This window comes from Rutidosis leptorrhynchoides, chromosome 10 (genome assembly GCF_046630445.1).
Source record: "Rutidosis leptorrhynchoides isolate AG116_Rl617_1_P2 chromosome 10, CSIRO_AGI_Rlap_v1, whole genome shotgun sequence".
In the NCBI taxonomy this organism is placed as follows: Eukaryota; Viridiplantae; Streptophyta; class Magnoliopsida; order Asterales; family Asteraceae; genus Rutidosis; species Rutidosis leptorrhynchoides.
Window position 1 is genome coordinate 331125521 of NC_092342.1, and position 6995 is coordinate 331132515.

At 30.0% G+C, this 6995-nt stretch overlaps 1 long non-coding RNA gene across 2 annotated transcripts; it reads right to left on the reverse strand.

Annotated features, from left to right (window-relative positions):
* Positions 1 to 1237: 1237 nt before the first annotated feature.
* Positions 1238 to 5000, reverse strand: LOC139871563 (uncharacterized). 2 transcript variants are annotated; one of them, XR_011766675.1, is made up of 4 exons: positions 4923 to 5000; positions 4660 to 4815; positions 1575 to 1757; positions 1238 to 1505 (listed from the first exon to the last, which is right to left on the reverse strand). It is a non-coding gene; the product is annotated as an uncharacterized lncRNA (long non-coding RNA). The 2 variants fall into 2 exon arrangements; XR_011766676.1 differs by having other exon boundaries at positions 1575 to 1779.
* Between the last annotated feature and the right edge of the window lie 1995 nt (positions 5001 to 6995).

Consider the following 6995-nt stretch of genomic DNA (forward strand, 5'->3'; position numbering starts at 1 on the left):
AACAGCCGAAATCTTGTAACTGGTTCGCTACTAGTGGTCCTGTGGAGTTTTGGACTTTTGGTGTATCTTTTGAGATCGGGAGTTTGATTAAATATATAGAGGTTTAAAAAGAAAAGACAGGATACATACCGGCATACTTCATTGACATTTAAAAAGTGCAAAATGGGCTAATAATGGGTCGTGATCAGCCCATTTAAAGCTGTATAATCATTATGCCCTGGTAAGATATTCCTTTAATTATAGACCGATACAAATTTCAAACTCATTATATCAGTGGCTGTGACATTCGGCCCATCAAGTAATAGTATCGTATTTTTAGTATAATAATTATAATTATTAATTATTACTAGTTAAAGACCCGCGAATTCGCGGGGATCTTTTTGGAGTTGATATAATTACGATGTTAGATAACAATAGTTGCGATGTAATAGTAATGGAAGACAAAAGTAAACTATCTATATCAAGAGACAAATATCGAATGAAGTACTCCATTAGAATAAAATAACGACAGTAAAGTCAAAAACAATGATAAGAATAATATGTAATATGATATGATAAATGTAGTTTGATAGATCTAGTAGTCATTTTTTCTCCAAGTTTCCCATATTTGAGATACTATAGTGAGTCTTGTTAGGTACTCCGTAATAGTCATGAATATTGAATACATTCATAGCTTATTGTCTTGGGATGATTATCTTTCGGATCTCCTTTAAAGCGTTTTCACTTAGCTGATTAGCCTGTGACGTACTAAGATAATCTGGTATGTTCAAGACATAATCTAAAACAGAAGCTCATTACACAAATGGTCTTCAATTAACTAACCCATGTAACCCGCCCAATTTATCATGTGTACCAAGTACACACATAAACATTTGATTAGTTTTTGGTAGGGCTCTACTACTAAACGAATTTAGTTGTCTTGTACCACTAAAACAAATAGTTGAGTACTGATTTCGATTACTTATTTCTTTTAATGTATTAAGTAAAAGTAGATAGAGTAGATCACAAATAGCAGATTGATCATCACACGGAGTTCATATATTTAGATACCGCAAGTATAGTTACATACTTTATTTATTCTCAATAAATAGGTAAACAATTAGAATGACCGATTTACGTGTTTCATGATTATTTCTCAATGAATACCTAATATTACAGTTGATAATGCAAATGGATTAAAATCATTACGAAAATGATTCTCATATTACAATTGTTGTTGATGTTATCCTCTGGAGTTCAGGAAATCAACTATTTTACGTTTAAGAACAATTAGACAAATGCACAAAGATTGTAAGCAAATAATACAATTTAAAAACTTTAGTCTCATGATCGAATAAACACAAGTAAGATATGTTACCAATTTAAAGGAACAATTACTCCAATAAAACACACATACCGCAATCGTGAAGATTATAATTGCATGGTCAACAGAATTCCCGACACATGTTTTCCCATCTATAAACTCTACTTCGCCGCCTTCATCCTTTGTATGCCTAGGTAAATACCTACCAAATAGTAATTGCAATATAAGAGACAGAAAAAATGAGTAAAAGAGAACATAAACTATAAATTACCTGATGAGAAGGATCACAAGAACATATACAGCTACCACACGTCCAACTATACTAATAAATGACGCTACTCACATGTTTCCCCCTCTCTTCGCTTGATTGGTTTCTTTGATTTTATTTTCAGATTCTTTTTCACCTTAAACTGTAATGGAGACTTACTGGCTTCTTGAGATGATGTCCTTGATCCTGCAGATACACATACACAATGCTGAGTGTACATCAACAAATCACATCAAAGAATGTAACCAAGTCAAACCAAATAAACTCATAAATAATTATAGTAAAAATACATCATAATATACAGATTACAGATTTAATTAGTAAAACCAATGTTCTAACCAATGTAGAGATTACAGATCACATATGATCTGTAAAATCTAAACACTATAATCTAAACCATAAAATCTAAACCTTACACCCTAAAATCTAAACCCTACACCTTAAACCCTAACTCTTCTAAATCCTTTGATTTAAAAACTAAATCTAAACCCAAACCCTAAACCCTAAACCCTAAGCCCTAAAATCTAAACCCTAGAATCTAAACCCTAAACCTTAACCTAAACCCTAAATCTAAACCCCAAACCCTAAACCTAAACTCCAAATCCTAAAATCTAAACCCTAACCTAAACCCTAAACCTTAAATCCAAACCCAAAACCCTAAACCCAAACTCTAAACCCTACACCCTAAATCTAAACCCAAAACCCTAATCTAACCCCTACAAACTCTAAACCCTAACCCTAAACCCTAAGCCCTAAAATATAAACCCTAAACCCTAAACCCCAAACCTAAACCCTAAACCCTAAATCTAAACCCTAAACCCGACACCTAAGAATCTAAACCCTAACCTAAACTCTAAACCAAACTCTAAACCCTAAAATCTAAACCCTACACCTTAAACCTTATACTCTTCTAAATCCTTTGATTTAAAAACTAAAACTAAATCTAAACCCTAACCCTAAACCCTAAACCCTAAACCCTAAGCCCTAAAATCTAAACCCTAGAATCTAAACCCTAAACCCTAAATCAACCAACCCTTAACCCTAAACTCTAAACCCTAAACTCTAAAATATAAACCCTAAACCCTAAACCCTAAATCTAAAGCCAAAACCTGACACCAAAGAATCTAAACCCTAACCTAAACCCTAAAATCTAAACCCTACACCTTAAACCTTATACTCTTCTAAATCCTTTGATTTAAAAACTAAATCTAAACCCTAACCCTAAACCCTAAACCCTAAGCCCTAAAATCTAAACCCTAGAATCTAAACCCAAAACCCTAAATCTAAACCCAAAACCCTAAATCAACCAACCCTTAACCCAAAACCCTAAACCCTAAACCCTAAACCCTAAACCCCAAACCTAAACCCTAAACCCTAAATATAAAGCCAAAACCCGACACCAAAGAATCTAAACCCTAACCTAAACTCTAAACCAAACTCTAAACCCTAAAATCTAAACCCTACACCTTAAACCTTATACTCTTCTAAAGCCTTTGATTTAAAAACTAAATCTAAACCCCAACCCTAAACCCTAAGCCCTAAAATCTAAACCCTAGAATCTAAACCCTAAACCCTAAATCTAAACCCAAAACCCTAAATCAACCAACCTTTAACCCTAAACCCTATACCCTAAACCCTAAATCATAAATTATAAAAACTAAACCCTGAACTCTAAAACCTAAACCCTATATCTAAACACTAAACCCTAAACCATAAAATCCTAAACCCTAAACACTATACCATAAATTCTAAAAACTAAACCCTAAACTCTAAAGCCTAAACTCTAAACCCTAAACCCTATACCCTATACCCTATACCCGAAACCCTAAAGCATAAATTCTAAAATCTTAACCCTAAACCCTAAATCTTAAACTGTAAACCATAAACCGTAAACCCTAAACAGGGTTTAACCATAAATATGTGATTTTGTGAGTTTAGATTTAGGGTTTTGACTGTGTACCAAAAATAAATCAACTCAAAAAAACCAAACTAATTTATTTTAACACAAAACATTGTAAATACGACACTAACTTGACAATGATGAAAACAATTTCGCGTTTAATAACCTGTTATAACAAAATAGAAAACCACACATCAATACAAAACAATTCACGGCTTAAAAAGACGCAAATAACCAAAAAATTTAACCGTGTGAAAGTGAAAACTTAACAATAAAGATAAACAAAAACAACTTAGAGTGAATCATAAAGTGGCATACTTCCCTAAACATTAATTAATACATACATCAACACATACATTATTTTGGATCAACTCAAGTACACAGCCCAAGATTGCCTATTTTGAACAATTACACACAACCCACCCATTTCACAACTAATTTCCATGTTCAAAGATATAAGACAATAAATGCAACAATTACCAAAATTACACTCCTTTCCTATTCATATTTCTATACCCACAACCCATTTGAATAACAACTTCCAAACCATGACAGTTTGATTATTGATAGTCAAACTATCAAACCTATATATATATATATATATATATATATATATATATATATATATATATATATATATATATATATATATATATATATATATATATATATATATATATATCAGCAGCATTACATCCACCGGACCAATCCCACCTATAACAAAACTATATGTAACCATAACGTCACCATGATTAAGACCTATAAGAGAGCCATAACAGCAGATGCCATAAACCTCCATTTGACTTTTAAAGGTCAGACGAAACATGCAGATTTTTGAACCATCTTGACATACCATCAACGAACACAGAGAAATTAAATACTATTAATGTCATTCACGTGGTAACACCTATTGAAGTGGTAACATCTAATGGCCCATGAAACACATTCAATTTATGACTATGCAAATGGATGATATTATACAGCAAGCAACAAACAATCAAAATGTTAACAAACTTGAACATAAGCAGTTAACTTCTAGAAAGTTGTAAGAAAAATAAATTAAAAAAGAGAATGCCCAAGTAACCAACAACAACAAAAAAACATAAGAAAAAAAATAGACCACCGAATTGAATGATTTTGAGAGAAATGGAAGTATTGTTAGCATAAGAAGTGGTACATGAAAAATACCGTTCAGCATTTACTACGTTGGAGATGGCGGCAACGGTGGCACATGAACGACAATAAAACAAACACAGATGTCGATGACGTCGATTTCAGGTCGATCGCTTGAAACCCTAATTTCAGCACTAAATCTTCAATCAATTCAAAGATGCCGCATAGACACTACCATTACATTTCAAGAGTTCAACTATTTACGTTATGTTGACTGTTTGATCCATTAGATAATGTATAAGGTCAAACAGGCAATGTATATAATATAGAGTAAATACCCGGTTGGAGTGTTCCATAGCAGCTGAAGCAACATCACGATAACGATCAAGACTTTCATCTATAAATCTCCAAAAATCAGACTGAAAAGCATAGTTTACTATTTTGAATTAACATAAGTATATCTGATTGTTACATAGAGATATGAATGTTGAAGCCCTCACAAACATTTAATCAAACACCTAGTGTGCATCTAACATACTTACACAATCACAATTGATGGTTGGAGCAGAATAAATATGAGATATAAAATGAAAAATATAAATAATATTAAAAGTACTTACCACCTGAAAAACCCAGATCCACCATCAATAAAAAGTTGTACATTTCTTAAACCGGATAATAACTTACCTCCATTTTCTCCCACGACTACTTGTATCATGCTGATGTTATAAGTTTTATTGGTACAAAAAAAATGTTGAATTTCCGGGAGTCAAAGTCAATTTAAATCACTTGACAATTTAAAAATTTATTCCAAGTCAACTTACTGAGATGTATCGAGATTAATTGGTGTTTCTCCTTGATCTGAGGTGCTTTTATCTCCGAAATTAATTCGCCTTGCACTTCAGGACTGATGTGACGAGCCAGAAACTTCCGACCAAATTTAAACTTAATCTTTATATAATTTCGACACGATAAGCAAAGTCTATTAAACCGAGTCTCAAAATATAGAACTACTTTTATGAATGCATCTGACCTTTGACTATTCCTGACGATTCACGAACAATTGTTGTAAATAAATATGTATATTTATATAAATGTATATATATATATATATATATATATATATATATATATATATATATATATATATATATATATATATATATATATATATAATTGAAATTATAAAATAAACATTAAAATTTAAATATGTGAATTAAGATATAAAATAATTAAATTGAACTCATATATAAATATATGATTTTTATATATAATTCTTATTATATGTATATTGTAATATAGGTTAAAATGTATAAAAACTTAATATTTAATATTAGTTCTATAATATACATTATATAGATACATACATAAGCAATAACATATAATACTAAAATACTAAATTTAATTATTAATTGTTATAATAATATTGTTGTTTCTTTTAATGTTAATATCAATACTATTATTATAAACATATTATTATTATTATTATTATTATTATTGTTATTATTATTATTATTATTATTATTATTACTATTAATGTTAATATCAGTATTATTAATTATCTTTATCAATATCAATATTAGTATTTCTATTATTATTATTATTATTATTATTATTAATATTAGTATCTTCATTATTATTAGTTAGCATTAATACAAGTATTAGTTACCCTTTATTATTATTATTATTATCATAACCCTAGTTACAATTATGATTATTATTAATAGTTATTGTTATTAGGATTAGAATTGTAGTTATCATTATCATTATTATTATGTTATTATTTTTATTATCATTTACAATATTAAAGTGTAATATTAATACAAGTATACGGATATATGATTATATAGATACAGTATATATTGAATATAAAAATAGAATAAGAATGTATGCAGTTTTCAATTATTTTCAAGCAACAGGAAATCTTGCTTTCTATCTAAACCAGTACAATTTGATTCCAAAATAAGCACAAGACTTCAAAATCTGTTAGATATCACACTCTTATCATACTAATTAGTTGAAAAGAAGCTGCCTTTTTATTATTTATATTTTACTGAAAAATTCTTGTCTGCAATCTGTTAAGGGTCGATTTCAATACACAATACAAATCAATTATGATCAGATTAACTATTAAATAACGTACTCAATCACATTATATAAAATACTACTACAAGTAATGAAGGGTAAGAGAAAAGATAAAAAGAAAATCCATCGACCTTTGTTCTTGAACCCATTTAGCCACCTTCATCAAAGGTACCGAATACCACCACCATCTCTACCTCTCGTTACTCTATCTGCTTCCTCCAATCTCGAATCTCAACAACTAACACCTCAAACCCATTTAATCATCTTCACCACCTTCGAATATAATCATAACCAAAGCACCACCTTCGTTTTTTTTTCTTTTTCTT